Source organism: Vicugna pacos, chromosome 4 (genome assembly GCF_048564905.1).
Source record: "Vicugna pacos chromosome 4, VicPac4, whole genome shotgun sequence".
NCBI lineage: Eukaryota > Metazoa > Chordata > Mammalia > Artiodactyla > Camelidae > Vicugna > Vicugna pacos.
In genome coordinates, this window is record NC_132990.1 from 5,758,898 (window position 1) to 5,782,772 (window position 23,875).

The 23,875-nt window shown below is 41.6% G+C and overlaps 1 non-coding gene across 1 annotated transcript; it reads left to right on the plus strand.

Moving 5' to 3' along the window:
* The first annotated feature begins 14,305 nt into the window (after positions 1 to 14,305).
* TRNAD-AUC (transfer RNA aspartic acid (anticodon AUC)) lies at positions 14,306 to 14,378 on the plus strand. The gene has a single exon. It is a non-coding gene; the product is annotated as a tRNA-Asp (tRNA).
* Positions 14,379 to 23,875: the final 9,497 nt, after the last annotated feature.

A 23,875-nucleotide genomic window follows, 5' to 3' on the forward strand; every position in this document is an offset into this window, starting at 1 on the left:
TGTGAGGATAGGGGCTGGTCCGGGGGCAAGACTGGAAGGGTGGCTTAGGCGTTCTGCCCACCCCCTTGGTGGTGATGTATGCAGGGATCATGCACAGTACCCTGCTTTTGCTTGGGACATTTCAGAAATGGCAATTGAATTTCTGGTCCTTTTGTATCTTGTTCTTCTTGACTGTCCCAACTGTGCATGTACAGAGTTATTTTTAGTCCCTTACAGTTTCTTTGTATTCGTTGCTTCCCAGTGCATGCATTTCAGCCCAGGGTCCCAGGTCTCAGCTTGTGCAAACACTGCAGCAGAGGGTCCCAGATCCCAGAAGTTCTCATAAGAACTTCACAGAAAGCAGAAAATTTATTGCACACATGAAAAGCTATGCATCTGAATGGGAGGAAATAGAAGGGTCCCAGAAGGACTACAGGTGGCAGTAGATAACTCCTGCTATGGAGCACGCCTGTGCCAGCTCCCGCCCCTCCACCAGCCGGTAAACACCAGGCACGCTGATCAGTTGCCTAATCTGAGATCTGAGTAGGTTGTGCATGGAGGGCAGAACGGGCTGGGCCATGTAGGTCATAGCTGTAGCTCAGAATGAGTCTGTTTTCCTTCTGCTGAGACAGTGAAACCATATTGCTGTCATGGAAACTGCCACTCTCTTGACAACCAGGGTTTCCCTCCACGTGCCCCATCCAAGCTGGGCTCCATTGATTCATTTTTGGTTGCTTTGTTTCCCGCTTTGTTTCCATGCATTCTCTGGCCAAATACAAGATGAGACACCCAGAACTTTCCAAATTATTCAACTCTGTTTATATATATACTGAGTCCTAAAGAGAAATCCAACAGAGTTCATGTTATTAACCATGCAACAAGCCAGAGTGATTTTCAGTCCAGAATCTTCTTCCCCTAGAGTGAAAGCTTGTAGCCACAAGACCTAGCAGGTTGCCTGCACCGGATATACATCCAGGAAATGTTTGTTACATGAATGGCTGAGTGACTGATACATTGATCTAAGCTTTGATACTTGCTGTTCCCATAATTTCTTTTCCCTCATGGTAACTAAGGGAAAGTAAGCAGAACAAGAACTATTCCCCATTGGACATATAAGGAATCTGAAGCTCAAGAGGGTGGAGTGCCCAAAGTCATGGGGCTGGAATCAGAACATAGGTTTCTGAGTCCAAATGTAGGGCTTTTGGCTTCTAAAGTAAAAAGCAAAATTCTGCTGTCGACTTGAATGTATGTTGGTTGTGCCAACGGCCCTATTTTTCTTAGCAAGGTATGTTTACTGTTAGCTTGTAAGTTGTGTCTTACAAGTTTTGTCTTACAAGTCACCCCTTTGGTGAGCCAGAGAGACAAAACACATTTTAGGAGGAATCGTGTTTCATTAGCTAGAGATGGTGGTGAGTCAACACAAGTGAACGCTTTAAGGAGATCATTGATACTGTGTAATAGGGAAGAACAAAGCTGACTCCATAGTAGTAGAACTGCTCCTTTGGCTCTAACCCTGTGCTCTGTTTCCCGGGCTTCGTCATGTGGCACCTTTGGGAAAAGAATGCTGCCTAGAGCCTGAAAGACACAGGAGAGCCCATTCTCAAGGCTCTGACCTTTAAGGGTATTAACAGTTTTCCATTCATATAAAGATAAAAAGTTGCAGAATAGAAAATAACATTTGTTTTGTGGGAGGTTTACAGGGACACCATGACCTGACCCACATGGACAGCTGCAAGAACAAAGGATTCCGACACCAAGAAGTTTGCAATGACCAAACACATCCCGTCCCCTTTTCAGTATAAAAAGGAGCCCGAATTCTGGCCTGGGGAAGATGGCTCTCCAGGACATTAGTCTGCCATCTACTTGGTCTGCTGGCTTTCTGAATAAAGTCGTTATTCCTTGCCCCAACACTTCATCTCCTGATTTATTGGTTTTTCAAGCAGCGAGCAGACAGAGCGAGTTTGGACTCGGTAATAAACCTGTTAATGGTTATCTAGGTATAAGGACCCATTTGATTAATGCTAAACCTCCAAATAAGAAAAACTAGGGTAGCTGGGGAGAGGACAAATTGATTTAAAAAAGATTATACATGTGTCTTTATAAATATATATATATATTTATTGAAATATACTTGATTTACAATGTTGTATTAGTTTCTGCCTTATAGTATAGTGATTCAGTTATACATATATATATATATTCTTTTTCATATTCTTTTTCATTATAGGTTATTATAAGCTATTGAATATAGTTCCCTGTGCTGTACAATAGGTCCTTGTTGTTTACCTATTTTGTATATGGTGGTTTGTACCTGCTAACCCCAGACTCCTAATTTATCCCTCCCCTCCAGCCTTTCTCCTTTGGTAACTGTAAGTTTGTTTTCTATGTCTGGGAGTCTGCTTCTGTTTTATAAATACGTTCATGTCATTTTTTTTTTAAGATTCCACATATAAGTGATATCATATGACATTTGTCTTTCTCTGTCTGACTTACTTCACCTAGTATGATAATCTCCAGGTCCATTAAAAGGATGTTTTGTGATGCACTTATTCAGCAGATACTGAAAACCTCTGTTTTCCGGACACTTCTTGGGCTTTGGGCATGGAACCATGAACAAGACATACATAGCCCCTCCCTCTGGGGTACTCAGGTTGATGGAGGAGACAGACAGTAAACAGATCTATTAGGAAACACAATTTAGGAACATACATGCCCTAAAAGACTGACTAACCAGCAGCAGATGCAATTTGGCACCTTCGTCTTCTTATGAAGGAAGTATATGCATCGTCATATGGTGAGAGCTAGGAATTGACTCAAATCCAAGACTCAGTTTCATCATCAATAAAGTGGAACTGATTCTACTTACAGGTTTATGATGGGGCTCAGATCTTCTTGGATCTCCCCAAGTCAAGGTGAAGTTGCTTCAGATTCTCTACTCCTCTGCTCACGGACTTTCTGCTTGCCAGAGCACTGGGCAGATAAAGTGATGGCCACAGGTACCCTGCATTATGGTTCAGACAAAATACAGCCACTGCCCATTATCCAGAAGCAGACTGATCGTAGCTAAGGACATGCTGATTGGGCAGTGGGAGAACAGCTTTAATTAGAGGCAACCCACGAAATTAATCCACATGCTGATTAACTCACCCCAAGTAATTAACAATCCATGGTGTTTCATTCTCTCTAATTGGGCTTTCACAAATTTAAGCCCACAATTTTAAACCCATAGGCAACCTTAAGATGAAGGCCAACAAACACAAATGGCAGCATCTGTATGTTTCCAAGCCTTGGCATCCTTATGCCAGTTCTGGGTCACGCGCTAACCGTATTTATTCTTGTTCTCCAGGCCCTAGTATATCTACCATTGATTTCTTAAGTTTCTGGTAGTGAGTATTTGTACCCGTGATTCCAAAGTTTGCTTAATTTTGAGTCTCATAGCCACAGCCACGTCATCTGCCAGTACAGGGTGACAGCTTCCAACTCATCTGGGGAGTGCGAGCACCCACCTTCTCTTGACCTCAAAAAACCTTGCTATTTTGAAAACCTGCCCATCAGAAGATGTTGGGTTCAGCAGCTAATTTTCAGTTCAGCAATACTCAAAATTGTCATATGCAACTCAAAAAGCACTGCAAAAGTTCATCTCTCCTGCATTCTACCATTAATAGCAACAGCTCTTATTTGTCTTCATGACAGCTCTTTAGCTCTCCAAGCTATTCCAGTAACCATCAGGGTTTGGGCTTGATTGATTATTATTTGTTGCACCACAGTGTCAACAGTCTGCCGGCCACGGAGAATATGTGCACTTGGCTTAGGTGGAGGCCAATGGTTTTAATCCAGGGTCTAGTGAGTAACTCCCAAATTTGCAGCCAGGCTCCATGGGGTGCAGCCACAGAATAATGGCACCATCAGAAAAATGCATTTCACGGGTCTCACAGTAATATTTTAATTACCTCAATTTTTAATTTTTTATTACAAAAGATATAAAAAGGCCACTGCAATAGCATTCTCATTTCTCTCCCATGAGATTCCAGGAGGTGTCTCATCCTCTCTCTCAAACTTGTTGAATCTCCCAAGCTTTCTTACTTAATGTCATTTATTGTATTTGGTAATTAATTTATTCTGCTCTGTCTTTCAAGACAAAGTACCAATGGGCGTTAACTGAGCCTAACACTTCTCTAGGGCGAGCATTGCATGCAAACCCACGAAGGTCTTTGCTTCTGATTTTGGTGCCTCTTGGTCTCAGGCCTCTTGAAAAGTCGCCCTTTATCCAAGCTTTTCCCATTGATGAGTCAGAAGTGCCCATTTCCATGTAAATTTTTCTCTCCACTTGTGCCAAGTGATGACCCTTTCTGTTCTCCTGGATTTTCCTGTACATCGACTGCCCTTCTGGCCCATGAAGTGTTTAGGCTCAATACAGTTTCCCTCCGACAGGAAAAGTTTGATTCCTACTACATTGGGTGTATTAGATCATGATTCCCTTGTATTGTTCGACTTGTAGATTTTTTTTTTCTTGATCTAAAGAGAATAGCAGCTCTCTACTGCTTTGGTGTTGTTGTCCATTTGGATATTTTCCATTAGTATTTATTTAAGGGCTATTTGAATTGAATTGCTTCTGGTGATCTTTCTATCTGACTTGTTACAGTCCTAACAACCCGCCCCCTAGCAGAGAACTACCAATTAGCTCTGGCAGATATTCTATCTTTCAAAATCTAGGACACGGTTTAGAAGACAGACTAGTATTTTGTGTGCCACGAAGAAATAAAAAACTGACGTGGCACTCAGATGTACCCCAAGTTCAAAGATATTAAAATGTGAAAACATTTGCATTTAGAATCAATGGTAATATATTTGCAGTAATAAGGGTGGACCTGGAGCTTGTCATTCTAAGCGAAGTAAGCCAGAAAGAGAAAGGAAAACACCGTATGATATCACTTATATGTGGAATCTAAAGGAAAAAAAGACACAAATGAACTTATTCACAAAACAAAAACAGACTCACAGACATAGAAAACAAACTTATGGTTACCAGAGGGGAAAGGGTTAAATTGGGAGTTTGAGATTTGCCGATACTAACTACTATATATAAAATAGATAAACTACAAGGTCCTTCTCTACAGCAAGGGAACTATATTCAATATTTTGTAGTAACCTATAATGGAAGAGAATACAAAAAGGAATACATGTGTGTATATGTATGACTGAAACATTATGCTGTACACCAGAAATTGACACAACATTGTAAACTGACTAGACTTCAATAGAATCAATGGTATATAGAGACACACATACAATTTTTTTTCTTATTTTAGCATTTTGAATGAGAAGAATGTATGTACGGCACGAAATCCAAGGAGAACGAAATAGATAAACATCACAGTCTTGCTCTCACCCCTGTGCCCACTTCACCTCCCGACTGGCAGCCACTCCTACTGTTCAGTATTGAGCAGGCATTTTGCTTTTGTTGCTGTTGCTATTAATTTTTTTAAGTCAGATTTATGGAGATAGAAGGTACATTTAGTGATGTTTTCCTCCTGTTGTACAGTTCGATGCATTTGGATAAAAGTGCACGGCCCCTCATGCACCTTTGTACCCTCTCCCCGCAGCCCCCAGACCTTGATACCTCTTATCTGTTCTCTGTCCTTAGATCTTTGCCTGGTCCAACTGCTAGAGGGATGGCATCATGCAGAACAGAGTCTTTTGCATCTGGCTTCATTCGCATAATGCATGGGAGATTTCTGCGTGTTATTGTGTATATTAGAAGTTCATTCCTTTTTGTAAGTATGTTTTCAATTACAACCCTTTGGATTACCTCTTAACCTCAACTGTCCCTAGCTGATCTGTGAAAGTTGTATTCTTTTCTGTCCCTCATGCCTGCTCCCAAGTCACACAGCCTTGTCTTCCCACTGGACTGACCCCCACTCATCCTCCATGCTAAACATTTTGGTTTAATTATATTTGAAAGTGGCCCCAGAGTAGGAAATGTGTCACCTTTTGAGAAGCAAAGAGTGGCTTTTAAGAAGATGTTTTCCACACTCTTCTAAGAACATTCATGATGTCATCTTGGGTCCAGGGTGTCTTCTGGGATGTGATTTGGAAGGACCCGAGCAAGGCTACACATGGAACAATTTTCTCCAACTATATTTATTCTCTCTTTTTTTCTCCCTCCCTCCCTCCCTCCCTTCCTTCCTTCCTCTCCATCTCAGTTTTTTTCTCTCCATTTCTCTCTTTCTCCCTTTAGGAAGTGTCTTCTCACCTGGAGCAAATCAGATAGGAAACTGGTGCTTTTTCATTTGGACAGCCTCAGAGTTTGTAAACATTTTTTTTGTCCTGGATCAACTGCTGGCAATAAACAAACACGTTTTCCATAGCGTATACTGAGTGGTGAGAATGCTCTGAAGAATAATAAGTCAAGAAAGAGGATTGGAAACACCTGGAGGAAGGCAGATGGTGCAGACTTGCAGATGTCTGTGCAAAGCAGATTCTCAGCAGATGGAAGCGCGAGGACCAAAACCCTGAAATAGGAACATGCTGGTATATTTCTTTATATGCCATTTTGCTGATTCTGTGAAAGGCAACCTCTGGGAAGTTTCTGACAATAGTAACTGTAAATACAGTTGACCTTGAACAACATGGGTTTGACCTGTGCGGATCCACCACTTACATGTGGCTTTTTTTCAATAGTAAATTCTACAGTATTACAAGGTCCTAGGTTGGTTCAACCCACGGATGCGGGACTGTGGATATGGAGGGCTGACTATAAGTTGTAAGAGGATTTTGAACTAAGTGGAGGGTTGGCACCCCTGCACCCTGACACCTCCTCAACCCCCAAAACCCCCCATGTTGTTCGAGAGTCAATGTACCAAATACGCTTTGGATTAAAAACAAAATGTTAACCACTATGTATAAAAATAGATAAAAAACAAATTTCTTCTGTATAGCACAGGGAACTATATTCAATATCTTGTAATAATCTTTAATGAAAAAGAATATGAAAATGAATATATGTATATATGCACACACATGACTGGGACGTTATGCTGTGAACTAGGAATTGACACAGTGTAACTGACTATACTTCAATAAAAAAATAAACAAGAAAAACAAAAGTCTAACACAGAAGGAATATCAAAGGCCACAGAAAGCCCTACATTTGATCTTCACTGAGGTAGATGTATTCCCGAAGACGGTGACCTGGTCGGGTTCCTTTGACAGTAGCTTTGACCACTAATCACAAGCTCTGATCCCAGCCCCTCCGGCTGCCCGGAGAGGTTGCTGATTCTGACCCCACTTTATTTTTGAACCGAGGTTATAACAGATAAACACACACACACACAGTACTTTGTGAATGACCCACAAACCCTCAAATTGAAAAGTCAACTGGAAAGAATGTCTGTGGGTGTGCTGTTGCGAAACAGAATAAATTGTTTTCAGGATTTATGACTACTTTTTGAAAGACAGTCTATGATGTACTTTCTTTTTTTTTTTTTTTTCTGGCGTTTCTTGCTGTTGTTCCTCTGAAACCTTGTTCCCTTCCTCCCAACCTCCCTCCTCAGTCGTTGCTATTAGCCAAGTGAGTGATCCGGAGGGAAGATCTTTAACTGGAGTGTGCGGTTTCACTATCGAGTGACTCTGTGAGAGTTTGATAAGTGATTCCCCCGTGGATCTCCTGTTAGCTCCTACCACACCAGGCATTTTTCAAATAAAGCATTACTGGAAAACTCCACCTTCTGTAAAATTGTGCACTTAAAGTAACTGGGCTTATGAATAAAGGAGGGTAGTGATACTACACTCAGTGCCCACGCAGCTGTGTATCTAGACTTGACACGTCTTGAAGAACTTGAACCTGAGGAAGGTGCCATGAACTTTCTTGGCTGCAGACATTAAAAATGAATGGATCCAGTAGAGTGAACATGGCAGCAAGCATTGCATTGGCTCACGGCTGCAGGAACCAAGACCAGGCTGATGGGAGTGGACACTGCCAAGGTGGGAGGCGTCGACCTGCCGTGGTCCGGGTGCATCCTCAGAACCCGGAGCCCGCAGCTTGGGGAGAGCGAGGAAGGGGCGGGAAAGACAGAGTGCGGGGGTGTCTAATTTTCTTAACCCTAGCTCAACAGGCTCATTCCACGTGTGTAGCAGCCAGATGGAGGGATCTTCCTTCCCCGTGGAAGGTTATAATTCTCCTCTGCCTTCTTTGCCCAGGAAAATTTGTGTGTGAGCTAACGTGAATTTCCTGATACACTGATAACATTTCCCTGCTTATCATTTATTCATGGATTTCTTCACATTGCAGAAATCACATCCTGCAAGGAGACCGACTATCTTTGACCCACTGGAAACTGGATTCTCTTATATTAGCAAAAAGTTTAGGGAGGTGCAGTGGTTACCAAATAAGGATGGTAACAATAATGGGTCCCCTTTATTTGGTGCTTTCCATGGGCCAGGCACTTTGCTAAGTATGTTATAGATATTATCATATTTAATCGTCTCAGGGATCCTATGTCAGAGGATTTTCTACGCCTATTTTGCCCATGATGAAACTGGGACTAAGAGAAGCAGGGTAAACTGAGTGATGTCACTTAGCCAGGCGCAACGCAGAACTCAGAGCTCATTTCCATGACACAAACTTATTTACAAAACAGAAACAGATTCACAGACACAGAAAACTAACTTATGGTACCCAAAGGGGAAGGTGGGGAGGGATAAATTAAGAGTTTGAGATTAGCAGATACAGACTACTCAGTACAGAATAAATGGACAACAACATCCTACCGCACAGCACGGGGAACTATATTCAATAGCTTGTGATAACCTATAATGAAAAAGAGCATGAAAAAGAATATATATACATATAACTGAATCACCATACTGTGCGCCAGAAACTAACACAACATTGTAAATCAACTCTACTTTTTTCTAAAAAGAAAAAAAAAGAACTCATTTCCAAAGCTCACACTCTTAACCATCTCCTGCTTGATTCTGTGGACTTAGAGCTAAGTCTTAAAATTATTAGTTAAAAGATAGATTTGATACCAGACAAAATTATAAAGTAAGCTCTGTGCTACAGAACTCTTCTCTGCACAAACAAGATGCATCATTTCTGTGCTTCTTTAATCTTAGGCTTCCATTCTCTGTGCACCAAAGGAACAGTTCTCCAATCTTAGCAGCGTGTGTGCACCATTAAATAAGGTGGGCTTAACACATTGTTCTGTGCTGTATTTTGCTAAGTGCACTACAGTCAGAATGCCGAGGAAGGCTGGAGGAGGCCTAGAGGCCAGACTGAGAATGTCAGGCTAAGATGCCAGGTAGATATGGACAGAGAATGGGAAGGTTTAAAACAGCAAATAACTATTCTTTGCCTTTGCTCTTTGTTTGTGTGTTTATTTGGCTTAAAATAACAGACATGTGTTGTCTCACAGTTCTGGAGGCCAGAGATCAGACATCAAGGTGTCAGCAGGGCCTTGCTCCTTCTAAAAGATGTAGGCCAATCCTTCCTGGCCTCATGCAGCTTCTGGTGGTTCACTGTCAACCTTCAGTGTCCCCTGGCTTGCAGCCGTCTGGGTCATCCCCGGCATTCTCCCCGTGTCTCTGTCCTCACGTGGCATCTTCTTATAAAGACACCAATCATATTGGACTAGAGGCTACTTTTTATGAACTATGCTTTTGTGACCTCATTGTAACTTAATGAAGTGCATCTGAAATGACCTTATTTCCAAATCAGGCCACAATCTGATATACTGGGAGTTAGGACTTCAACTCCTCTTTTTGAGGGACACAATTCAACCCATCACATCATTGGGTTATTTTTCTCTGGGAACTGAGTATGTTGCTGAAGCTTTCATGGCATGGAAAAATGCATCAGAAAAATACCTCCTTTATTAAATCCTGTATTTATCCCTCCGTTGTTAGCCCCTGAGAACATCTGATGACTGCTTGTAGAAATGCTTCAACATTTGTATGACATAACTACAAAAAAGAACATAATCTCAACTTCCAGTCACATGAAAAACCTGGCAATAAACATCAGAGAGATCCATTCAGAGTTTTAAAAATTAAGAAAAAATTAGGAAAAACTCACCAGTAGCATATGGGATAATAAAAATGCTGCCAATGGGAACATTAAAGGGTTAACATTAAAGGGTTCTTCTTTGAACCTACCAGCTGACTTCAGAATCAGCCGCCCTTACGTAACATATTATTCTCGTAACTCTTGGCTTCCTTCTGACATCAGAAATGGGAGGAACACAAAAAAACGGGCAAAAAGGAGGAAGAGAGAATTTTGAAGTAATTTCAGGAAATAAATGAACCATATCAATTATTTTTTATATGCTTAGTAAAGTATAACCTGGATTAAAAACGAAAATAAATTTCATAATACTCTACTATTCTAAACTCTAAATCAATAAAATTGGCTCTAAACCCATTTAAGTCTTTAGAATACTTTGAGAAACTTCTTCAGTTATCTTATCAACCAATCATTCTGTACTTACTGTATTTATGTTTTCTCATAGCTTATGGTTTCAACAATGGCGTATATGGGATCTTAGGCAGCTGAAAATAAAATCAATTGGTTCATCACAAGCCATATTTAATATGGCTAAAATGTGGGAGGGATAAGTAAAATTGTTAATGAAGAAATAAAATACAAAATAATAAAATTTAAAAATCTCACATTAATATATTCTCATGGAAGTAGCTCAGGGTAGCATTCTTTAAAATCTTGGAAATTTATCAGTAATCTACAGGTCACAAAGTAGATGGAGCCAAATCAACCCATGACGTCGCTTCATCTCTGTATCTCTAATCCATTTTCCATCTCTGTCCCCAGATGGATATGGATACACATTATATGCCTATTCCTATGGGTTTCTTTTTTCTATTTGTTTTTGCCTTTATTTTATTTTACGTTTTTTACTATGAATCTCTTTAAAGACTCTAAATCTTGTCAGCTTAAAAGGGAAAAAGAATTGTGAAAAAAAAAGAAAGAACCACAAGACTTTGGAGAAACAAAATGTTAGAGCCTTAATTCTGATTCCCTCTGACCCAAAGTTTTCTCTTCTACCCTGCTATTTCTTATAGACACTTGTCTGGTGTTTTTTATGTTTTTAAGACTAATTTTTCTCTGAAGACTAATTAATACACTAATTTATACTTTTTTTCCTGAGAGAAGTGGGGAGGGCTGATTTAATGTGTTTCCTTCTCAATCAGGGTGTAAGCAACAGAAAAGGTTTGATCTAACATTTTTTTTTAAACTGAGCACATCGTAAAATCCTCTCCTATTTAATCATTATAACAACTCTAGGAGCTAAATTTTTTATCATCTTCATTCTGTAGTTGAGGGAACACTTGTACTTTTATTCATTCCCATACAGACTCAAATGTGTATGAAAAAGTTATGCTACACATCTTTGGGTGTCTCCCACAATCCTGCATTTCAAGACCAGCCCAAAGTGTAGGTCGTATAACCAACAGTGAGCATGTGAGCTTCTTAAATTTTTCCTGTACATACCCAGAGATAGGACAAAAAGAGCTCATTACCTCAACATCACTAGCTTTTTCTTATTTTTTCTAGATGTCAACACCCAAATTTAATCCAGGGAAATCTTCATTTTAATGTTTAAAAAATATTTGAAAATAGTTACTTTTCCTTATAAGCAATTATATAAAAGGTAAAACTCATAAATTTAAAAAAGGAAAGAGAAAATTTATAATGCCCACAGTCTCACTACCTAGATAAGTTAGATATTAACAATAGGCAAATGTATCTGAAAATCTTTAATATGAGTGTGTGTGTTTGTGTGTGTGAGTGTTCAAATGGTAGGTCCGTTACTGTTATAAAGTGTCTTTTCTCAAATAACGTGTATTTGATTTTTCATGTCAATAAAAACATATCGACATTATCATTCTCACTTGAATAAATATTATTCCACTGTATGTATTACATAATTTATCTATCGATCATCTACCTTCTAAAAATAAAAGATTTTGTACATCAGAGCTGAGCATGTGTAAATAATATTGCATACTGATAAGGATATTTCAAAGGAGGAGATTATGGGAACACATCACAAAATTCCGTATCTAAGATTAGTTTGCATGGAAAGTGTAGACAGTCTTCAAATACAGTTGAAATTCCAAGTCACGGGGTCTCTGTGTTTGTTCGGTGCAGGTGCTCCCTCCGTGGAAAGGGTGTCAGGAGCCATACTTTGCCAAATATCCATGTTCTCCTTCCATGCCTGTTCGGGTTTAAAACAATCTAATGTGTGATTTCTAGCTGCAAATAGGAAAAAAAAAAAAGGATGTTTTAGAGGTGACAATATTTTGGTGTTTTCTTAAATAATTGACAATAAATGGATTTGACTGAAGTCTGAAACATTTACTCGCTGAGCAATGCTTGGCACCATGCTATTCTAGTGTGCACTGAGGAGAAACCATGGTAATCCCTTGCTCCTTCAACTCTTGCTCTCCAAACTTTTCCCATCTGAACTCAAAAGCTGAAAAGATTAGAAGAAAGTTTGGGATAAATTCCTTGCCAGTCGAAGAGTTGCTGCACGCTCTCTGAAATTTAGGAACCCAGACAATTCGGATAATGCCTCCTCTCTTGCTGTCTAAACTTAATAGTTGAGTGTTCAATATCTGGACCAGGAACTTGGTATATGGGTTGGAGATGGACACGTTAATCAACTCCCAAATGCGTATTTCACTGGGGAGGAGGAAGGTTGGAACAAAACAGTGTAGATTTCAGAAATTGTGTGATTAGGCAATGAATTATAAATTAGGGAAAATGTCTGTCAGTCTGTAAGAGAGCTGAGAAATGGCCTGGGAGGTGGGAATGAGGAAGGAACTGTACAGAGCAGAGAATCTACGCTATTATGTTCAGCTCATAATATCTCTTCTAACGACTCTTCAGTGGAATGAGTTTAGAATTCCTTTCTGTTTATCTGTTTTGCATCCTCCCTTTGTTTGTTTGCTTGTTTTTGGATAATCGGAGTGACAATTCTCAGCATTGTCTCTGCAGAGTATTTTATTATCTGAATTCTTAATTCAACCAGAGGCATACATGAAAGCGAGGCAGCTAATGAAACCAGTGTTCGCTTCATAAACAGGGAAGCATCTGGAAGACTTTGGGTATTATTTTGCTTCTTCAGCTGTGGATTTGTTTGCCCTTTGCTTCTGATCTGCTCCTAGGTTTTCACATAGGAGACCAAAAATACTTTGACTAAAGCAATGTTTCCCAACCCTGCCGGATCATGAGCATCGCCTGGGGGACAACTTGTTAAACACACAGACCCAGGCATCAGCGAATCAGAATTTCTAGGGAATTGGCTCGGAAACGTGTGTTTTTAACAAGGGTCCCAGATGATGCTCGTGATCAGATGGGTTCAGGGCTCACGGGACTAAGATGTGGACTTTTGTGACATCATCTAAAAGCAAGTCTATCCACGAGTCAATGGCTGGAGCCCCCGGTGCATGTAAAGCATGAACAGCTCAAGTGATCTGCATGAGGACCTGAGACCTTCATTAACATCATCATTCACAAGCTTTCGTGTCTATCATTGAAATAAGCTGCCTCTTCCCGGCCCAGCTCCAGAAGATTCTAAATCAGTAGGTCTGGAGGGAGCGCATAGAATCTTTTGAGAAGGACTGATAAATGAATGTCATCCATTATCCCTGCTTGAAAACCAGCTTTAGGCAAAATGCTAAAGTCAGCATGATTGTTTCCAGTTAAATCTCTCGCCCTTTCTAAGGCTGGAAGTACCTTGTGTTACCTCACAAGGACTGAATGCTCAGGCTCCGTCAGGAATCCATCCTCTTTTCCCCAGCCCCTGGTGTTTCATCCCCTTTTCCCATTTCAGAGTGCGAACTCCCAGACAGTCCCCTCTTTCCCCCATCTAATGCTCAGGTCTCCCTAAATTTCTCCAGTCCATCAAGATATCTCCTTTGAGCTTCAGATCTTTTCATTGTAAAACCATCTAAAGATCTGTCACCTGGATAGCTCGGGTGTGCTTGAAATTTTGAATGTTTAACCCGTAAGCGCTCATGCTGTGACTATCTCTCCACCTGCTTAAGCAGACGCTGGATATTTTTCACGATTCCCTCCACGGTTTTCTCAATAACACGTTCATAGGCAAGTCTTCTTAATCAAGCACACCCATTTGCCTGCGATCACAGTCATTGGCCAGATTTTTAGACTAGTTTCTTGATTTCTTCCTCCCCCTAAGCAAAATAACATACAAGCAAGCAGACCCTGCTCCCACCTCTGGTTTTCCCTTCCCAGTAAATAACACCAGCAGGCATTCTAAAACCTCATGGCAAAAAAACTTTGCAGGGAGGGTATAGCTCAGTGGTAGAGTGTGTGCCTATCATGCACAAGGTCTTGGGTTCAATCCCCAGGACTTCCATTAAGAATAAATAAATATAAATAAACAAACCTAATTATCCCCCCCCAAACAAAAACAAAAACTTGGAGTCTTTACCTCCTCTCTGTCCCTCCCTACCTGCATCCAATCTATTGGCAAATCCTCTGGAGTCTACCTTTAAAATCTATCTCAAACCTGAGCATCTCTCCCTCTCTCTGTAGCTACCACACTGGTCCTAGCCACATCTGATGTAGCTTCAGATACTGCAGTGAGATCTCTGTTCTGCTTTCACTGTTGCCACCACCTGGTGACCATTCTCCATAAAATAACCAGAATCATCGTTCTGAGATGTAAATCATTATGTCACTCACTCCCCTTCCAGTGGCTTTTCCACTTACTTAGAATCACATCGAATCGCTTTTCAATGGTCTCCTAGACCCTGGATTATGAGGGTGTGCCTGCCTCTCTGCCCTCACTTCCTACCCCTGCCCATCTCCCATACTCTCTGTCCAGCTGCACTGATCTGCTTACTGAGGACTTTTGCCCTTAATGTTCCCTCTGCTCACAGCCCTTCTCTCTGAGGTGCCCGGGGAACTGACATCTTCTCCTTGGGTCTCTGTCACCAGTCTTCTCCTCCGAAAGCCCTGCCCCCTAGCTGGGCTGCTCAAAAGTCCCACTTAGCTCAGGGACAGTCCCCATTTATGCTTCCTGCCCTGGCGTCCTGTTTGATTTGGCATTTGTCCCAGAGTTTTTTATTTTTTAATAAAGTTTAGTTCGAGGTAGCAACAGAAACTTACTAGGGTAGGTTGGACTGGCCTCCATTTTGACCTCCCAGTTCGTGACCACGGGCTGGTCTGTCTGGTGGCCTGCGAGGCTCGTGTGCAGTGAACAGAGTTCTCGCTGTGATGTGTCATTAAATCTGAAAGACCTCCAGAGATGACTCTTTCTCTGACCATTTCCAGAAGCAACCTACCTACGCACTCCATTTCAAGCATAAATACAAAGGGTTTGCTGATAAAACAAAGTGTGCTCAGGCAACTAATGTCCCAATCATCCAATCATTGGGTCTCTCTCTGTATACTTATATTTTCGTTTATTAGATAAAGTATATCATATAATCATGTTAGGTGAGTGTTTTGATATCGTTAACAAGTAATTTTTTTTCATGGAACTTACAAGGAACTACTCATTAACTCTCAAGGGTCTTATGAAATTCATTTATTTAAAATAGAGAGTTTGTGCAAAACATCTATTATGTGTTTAATAATTAGGGGCATCCTGCTTTCGATATAGCTGTATTTCGATTTTTGTAGACTTTTTTTTGTATCTTTAATACCCTTTTTGAGATTGCAGACTATACTAAAACATGTTAAAGTAAATTTGTGAATTTTTTAATTGAGGTAAGATAATTTTCTAAATAAGAAGGGCCACGCAGACTCTGCATTTTATGTTTAAAAGGCATATTAAAGAACGTGGAGAATGTTGGGCTGGAAACACAATTTAGATTTCTAGAAAAATGCTGAAATGTGCCACATTTTAAACAGCTTTATTGACGACTAAAGCTATGGTGATTTTTTTTTTTATTGAAGCATAAAAGCTACAGTGATTATTCATCTTGGGTTTCTCAAGATAATCTAACAAAAGAATGTTTGAAAACAGGACTATGTACTGGAGAATGTTTCAGATCATATATACTGACTTTTTATTCAGAACATGGATCTCATCACCCTAGTTTCTGGTCTCACTGTTTTTGGCTTTCTCTGCGCTCCTAATCCCAGGGTCCTTCTCCCTGAAACAATTCCATGACTCTTGCTTTATAGTTGATGACCATCTGGCCCAGGCTTGTTGTCAGAACCCTCAGTCTGAGCATTGGTGCTACCGGATATAATTGCTACACATTTGCCCTGAGGCATCATCATTTATTTCGAAATAAAAGTGTTTCAAGATGCCAATAGTCTTGTCTGTTGAGATGCGGAGCCATGTTTTGTAATTCTAAAGCCTCCCTTTACACAAGTGCCAACACTGCTATCCAAACCTTCCACTTTTGAACGAAGTATAAGGATCAGCTCTCTGCTACTGATTCAGAACTTCGGGCACAAGCTCAGCAAAGCAAGTAAACTGCTAACCTTACAGACCCAGTCCTTCCTACATAGAAAGAGTCACAGGCAGCCAGCGAACCTAGTCATCTCTGATTGCGTTTCGGTAATAAATGGGTTTTCAGCACACGACTGTTCAGGTGAGAGAGAATTCTTAGTACATTTGACAGCCAGTAAGAAATCTCTTTAAAGAAACCAACAGTAGAGTCGAAATTAGCTAACACGCGCTCTCAGCACAGAGACAAAGTATTACCACCACCTCCAGCTACAACTTCAGGCAGAATAAAGGGATCTGTGTGGGTGTATGTGAAATCTATACACTGTAACCAGTGGGGTTTTCCACTGATGTGATGTTATCATAAATAAAGAGTAACACTTTGGAAAATGATCACGATGTGATGAGGCTGTAAATGGCAGCTCTTAAGAGCAAGGGTGTGGTCCTAGGCAGATGTGACTTTGACACCACAACAAACCACCAAACTAAATACAGAACTAACTGTATTTCTTTGCACTAGCTTCTCTGAGCCTCAGTTTTCTCTTCTGTAAAATGGGAAGAATAGTCACCCCTACCTCAGACAGCATTAAATGAGATACTCTGTACAGAGTGTTTAGTTCATCACTTGGCACGCGGGACTTCTCAGATAGCCCCAAACAGGTTAGAGAGACTATGTCACTGTATTGATTTGTGTAAGTAATTCTCTTCAGTGTTTCCTTTCACTTTCCTTACTGTAAAGATCTCAATATATTGTGGTTGCTCCATGTCCTAGACCCCAAATACTACTGTTAATCAATGTGATCATTTTTTGCCAAGAAAAAAACTGTATTTTAAAGTTCTCCACCTCACTGGTTTCTAAGATGAATGCGTATAAGCGGGTGATAGCAAAGATACTCTATTTGAATGAACAAAGAAATATTGAGTCTCTATTTCAACTTTCTTTCCCTTGTGTTTCAGTTTTGCGTTAGTGCAGTAGAAAGTGTATAGAGTTTATAAATAAACATACACGCATCACAGAGGCGTCCTGTTCTGCGTAGATAGCCACAAAGTTTTGAAAACCGTTGTTCTAGAATGGGAGTTGGCAAGCTACAGCAGATGGACCATATCTGGCCCTCGACTTATTTTTATAAATAAAGTTTTATTGGAACATAGCTTTATCAATGTGTTCACAGATTTTCAATGGCTGCTCTTGTGCTACAACTCAACCGAGCTGAGGTCTTGCAACAGGGACTAGATGGCTTGCAAATCTTAATATAGTAACTGACACTTTAAAGTTTGCCAACCCCACTCTGGAGGACGGTTTTATAGAAGGAGTAATAAAACACACACTGCAACCTGGCTTTTAAAATTTTTTTATTTATTTAAAAAATTTTGGGGGGCTGAAAGTAATTAGGTTTACTTATTTTTATTTATTTATTAACAGAGGTACTGGGGATTGAACCCAGGACCTCGTGCAGGCTAAGCACACGCTCTGCCACTGAGCTATATACCTGCCCCCTGCAACTGGATTTTTAATACCTTTTCACACCAGTATTATCAGATCCACCAGGCAACTCCCAAAGGTGGGCTATGTCTCCCAGCCCGCGACCACTCAGGAACTGGTCCACGGACCAGCGGCAGCAGCAGCAGCAGTCCCTGGGAGCTTGTTTGAAATACAAATTCGTGGTCCCACCTCAGCCCTTTCAGAATCTCCCTTTGAACAAGCCGCACAGGAGACACGTGTGAACACTGAAGTTTGAGAGAGAGAGCGGTCTCACCTCTTAGGTCAAATACTAGTGGACTGCTTAGAACCTCCAAAGGACCTTAAGTGGTTATTCGTTTTAGATCTCTAATTGTACCTATATTTGCTTCTGCACTGCACGGAGGAGCTGACTTGCCATATATGTATAGAGAAACCAGGGGAGCTGGCATGTTTGGCTCTCCTCCAGCTCCTATTTATATATGGAAAGGCTAAGGGAACCATGTGTAAGCTTTGGGGCCTCTCTCTTTTATTAGAAGGGAAAAAAAAAGCATCTTGAAGCTTAAACCATGATGTGTCTGTTGATGGAGAAACTTGCACTGGGATGGGCTACGGGTCTCTAGATTTTGCTGTCCATTGTGTTTTAGGTTTTCTTCTGTTTTCTTTTCTTTTTTTTTTTTTTTATAATTATGACAGTTCTGTAAGAAGGTTAAAGGCAGCTTTCCCTAAACCTCCACCTCACAAAGCAGAAATGAATGCAGGATTCACAGCAGGTGAGCCGTGCAGGACAGAATGAGCGTCCTAAGCACACAGATTGACCCACCAGGCCAGGCACCTGCCCTGGGAGCCCACAGGCCCATCCGATCAGGCCTGCTGGGTCTTCTGGGTCTGAACCGGTCAGCCTCTTCCTTCCTTGAGGTTCTGTCATGGGGTCTTCCGTTTTCCTAATGAAGTATTAATGAGGTGGGTGCAATTTATTGAATAGGGCAAGGTAAACTTGCTGTGCCTGGAGTTGAGTTATGTTTCCTGAAGGGAGAAGAAAGTTATGAAATAAATCATCCTGTCTTTAATTAGCAGCTTTGGCTAGGCTCCTTGAAATGACAGAGCAAAATGGGAAAATAAGCCAGGAGTTTAGTCAGACACCCAGACACGGGTCTCATTTGCTGCTCACTGAGAGATTTATGCAGTTTGGGGTGAACGTGTCAGGGGATCCGAGTTAGTTACTCGAAGCACCACAATAAAATGTTCCTCTGCTGTGGCTCTGGATAAACCCCAAAGCACGCTTCTTTCCCTTTTTATCCCAGTGTTATTGTCAAAATGAAAAAAAACAAAAAAACAAAAAACCCTGAGAACCGCCAGAGAGAAGAGGAACTATTTAGACCATTTCCAGCGTTTTCTGTGTACCCTCCTGCCCGCTTCTCTGTACCAGTGGATTTTCCTTCTGTGTCTCATTTTTCACTTTCTCAACACAGAATGCGTCTCCTCTGATTTTAACAGCACGCGCTGTCTGCCATAACTTCTGCTAAGCCTGATGTGTAAGGCTGTGTGTCTGATCGGTAAGTTGAAAACACATGTCACGTTAGCTCAGGTCAACATGCATCCGGGGCTACCAGAATGTGCCAGATACTGAGCCAGAGGGATGCACAAACAAGTCTGTGAGGCGGGGGAGCCGTGATGATCTTAGAGGAGAAGAATCTTCGAGAAAGAAAAAAAGAATTGATTATGGAGAAATTTTGACTTGTTTACCATATTAGGGTACATTTATGTTATTTTCTTCATTTCACGATAAGGATCACGTTCCAGAACTCAAAGGAATATTGGCCCATTGTCTCCCCCCAAGAACCACGCGCACCGAAAAACGGCACGTATCAACAGTGTACGTTCTTGGTCCCGGTATTTCTCAGCAGAGCACACTCAGACCTTGAGATTCTGAGTTGCACGTTGAACCTGGCCCTCCCCTGGGGTTCGGATCCAACTTCTGCGGCCAGAGGTGGTTTCCTGCCTAGAAGAAGGATGATATTCACAAGCTTTGTGTCCACGGCTGCCCAGAACATTCTGGCAAGCTAAATGTGCATGAATCAGAAATATATGGGTTATGGTTTCTTGAACATACATGTGATGTTAAGAGAAATGAATTTGTCCCCCAGCGTTTTGTTCTGCCGAGCTTTCGTCCGGACTGCAGAACTTACCATGATGCCTGGAAGGGCCAGTGCAGCCTGGCATTTTCAGCCTCAAGATGTGAATTTATTAGAACATTCTAATAAATGTCTTTCTTGCCTCCTGTTAGCAGATTTTTTTTATGAAGGGGAGGCCCACGAGCCCACTCTGAGCTTCTCAAGCATTCTTTCCCCCAAATGGTGGCTCTCTCATCCCCCGGAAACTCACAGGAAACAAGGGTTTCCCATACCTCAGGCCTAGAAGAAAAAAAAATTACCCCCAGAGCCCCCATTTAGAAGGAAGAAAAGAGAAAGGATCTGGGACCTTTTCTCCCGCTCTAAAGCTGGTCTGAAGACGCTTGTAGCTCGTGGTTTCTTTTTGCTTCCATACTGTTCACATTGTCAGCGAATCCTTCGTATTCATGAAATTCAAACCGTGCTATTCCAGGCTCTTCCAGGCCTTGCTGAGGAAGCAAGAAACTGCTTTCCCAGGGGCCGATGTCTCCTCCCAGCCCCTTGACTCACTCTGCTTTGCCCACCTGCTGCCGAGAAAGCAGGAGGGATTCAAACATGGGCAGGGCCCCTCGGAGCTGGGGGCCGAGGGCTCATTTGAAGCAGAACAGACCACTAATAAACGACGTGGTCATTACCCTTTATGCATACTTGTTCTAATAGGTGTCGCAGATTCCTGCCTCCTAATAAGGAAAGGAAGTAGAAAAACACATAAATTCTCTCAAGGGAGTCAGACAGCCCGAAGCCACGTTCAACAGCTGCGAACGTTACCATGAACACAAAAGCAAAACAGGGCTTAAAAAAGTGATACATTGCCGGAGATTTTGGCAAGAGGTCCCTGGATTCAGACTGTGTTTTGCGCTGTTGCAGTCGAAACGAAGTACAGCACTCCTGCCTGCCACATGTGACGGAATTCGGAGATTAAATAAACAATGGCAGTCATTGATCTGCGAGGCTCATGGAACGCGTCTGTGTTTGCCTTTAAAACCAGGGACGTGTTTGTTTGTTTGTTTAGCTGTTTATTTCACCTTTTCCTCTTCTTTTCTTTTCTTTCTTCCTTTTTTTTTTTTATTTAAACATCTCAGCAGTTCACATTTTGGCTCAAGATGGAAGCTGTTTTTGTGTTTGTTTGTTGTTGTTTTGGTTTTTTTCTTTTTTTGTCCAGTGCCACAGGGTTGTTAAGTCTAAATTTTGAACGCTTGAAGGTTTGTTTGGGTAGAGATTTATTCCCCTCCCCTCCCTTCTTCTTTTTCCATCCTTTCTTCTTTTCTAGAGTCTACTTTCTCTGGGATGATCTGGAGACTTGTTCGGGACGCGAGGCACTCATTTATGGCGACTGCCAACGGGAAACTCAGGTGCCTCTTTAAGAGGCCATTAGTCTACCCCCTGAGAGTTTATGGGCTTAAGAAGAAAATCCAGGAGAAAACATGGGGCCAGAGTTCAAAGTAGACCCAAAAGTCTAGTGCAGAAGATATGAATTTCTTGTGGATTTTGATTTCGTCCAAATTTGCTTTTTCGCCCTGTTAATGAAGGCCTTGTCCTTGCTGGGAGCTCCAATTCGTTTTCCACAAAGTGGGAATTCCAAACTTTATTTCGCAACAACTGGTCTGTCTCATCAAACATTGCTCACACGGACTTGGGGAAGTTACTTTTGAGAAGGATGTGTGATTCTGACTTTTTTTGAATGTAGTTTGTTTCATCTAGTTTTGCACAGAGCGATGCCGGGATCTTGAGTTCCTGGAGGGCCCTTATTTAAATAAGATGCAGAACCCCACAGGGTTGAATGTTTTTATTAAACAGTGAGGAAGAGCTTTCTTCTGCTACTTCCTATTTGTTTGTTCTGAAACGCAGTGTAAATGAAAGTCTCCTTTGACCACTTTCTGGGGAACTTTGTCCCTTTTCCAAACTAGAACGTTAGTCCAGGAAGACAAGAAGTCAGGCCTACGTTCACTTCTCTAGCATCCAGCTACAGGTTTCCTTTCTTTCTCCATTTCGTGTCATAGACAAAGAAACCAAGTTATTTCACAGATTTTCACATGTAGCCAAGGACACACGGGCAACCATGGCAGGAACATATTGACTAAACCCACAGGGCTGCTGGTCTTCAAAATGTTCTGGGAGATTCAGGTTTCCAAAAACAGTGCTTCAGATGTAGAAACTTTCAATCCAAATAAATAGTTTTGGGGGAGCCCTCTGGCAAGATCTACTAAGATGAAGGATACAGGTAGTCTTTGACCTAGCTCCTTAACTTTGAAAATAAATGCCACAGTCTATTAATATATATACCTATGCTTATGTCTGTGTTACACACACACACACACACACACACACACATGCACACGCGCTGATGAACACTGTCTATCAAATCAAGAAGCTGGAAAGCATCTGAGTGGCCAGACATACCTCCCCTAACATGGTAGCATGCCTGCCCAGAATGTCCCTGTTGTGTCACTGAGCTGCCTGTGAAATGGCACACTGTTTAAAGGGTCCGGTCATCTTGCAATTCCAGAAGAAAAACTTTTTCTTCATCAACATCCTATTGTCTTTATTTCTACTAATTAAAATTTTGCTTTTGTGTATTCTGCATAAATGAGTGGTGCATAAGGTTTAATGAGAAAGGAAAGAACAGCCACGTCAGGCAGTGACCCCCTCAGGGGAGGAGCAGAAGACGGGCCGTGAGCATCTCCCCTGTATCTGTCATGTTTTATATCTTTAGGTGGATGGTTATCACGAGAGGATCATTGTGTTACTCTTTACACTCTCTGGTACGTCTGAAACATTTCCCAAAGTTTTAAACAGTGTTGAGCTTTCCAGTGTTTTGAAGTCTAGAGGTTGGTGGGTTATTCCAGGGGATCAGAGTCACAGTGGGAACCACTGGGCAGGGGGGCAGTCACGAACAGTATCTCCAAAGATGTGACACTTACCTCCCTCCAACAGGGCCGTCCCACTGCCCTCTGTACAAAAGCATCATGGTGTCCTAGAGATGTGAAACGTTTTAATCTTTGAACGCATGATGGTACATGAATCATTGTAGTATGTGAATGAGCTATGGTATGAATTGATGGAAAATGAGCCTCCTCTCGTAGAAAGCCTGCTGTTACTACTGATAAACAGGTCAGTTAGATGTGCCACCCACCCACCCCAGCTTTTCCATAGTGACACAGTAAGCACTTAATCATGGACTTCAGGGGTTAAAGAGATGCCAGACTCATCTGGTATAACCCTGTCCTCCTGCAGGGAATTTTGAGAATTTTGGGGGGGAGAGGGAAGGAAGAGGGAGGTAATTAGATTTATTTATTTATTTACTGCAGGTACTGGGGCTTGAACCCAGGACCTCGTGCCTGCTAAGCGTGCTCTCTGCCGCTGAGCTGTACCCTCCCCGCTGCAGGGATGTTTAAGGAAGCAGATTCAGAGCGTTTGAATGCCTCGTCTCCAGGCTCCACCGTCTGCATTTTGCACGGTATCACACCTCACACCATAAATCACAAGGCCTCTCCCCTGCACACTTGAACTCAACCATCTTCCTAAAATATCAACTTGCTTCATTATATTTAATCCCCTAAACTTTCTCCTGTGGTAGGACGTGAAATGCAACTGGATATTTCTCTCTCTTGTAAATATTTGGAAGAGCTGTACTGGAGGGTTAGAATGAGTGTCTCTTCCCAGGCAGAGGAAGTTGTCTTTCAGCAGTGGTGAACTCCGGTCGCTTGCCACGAAAACGGGCCATCTATCACTCGACCGCGGAATTCGCTGTAACATTAGAATGCGTCTCAGAAGACTACTCAGAAAGTCACTTCATAGACAGTTTATTGTCATGGTCA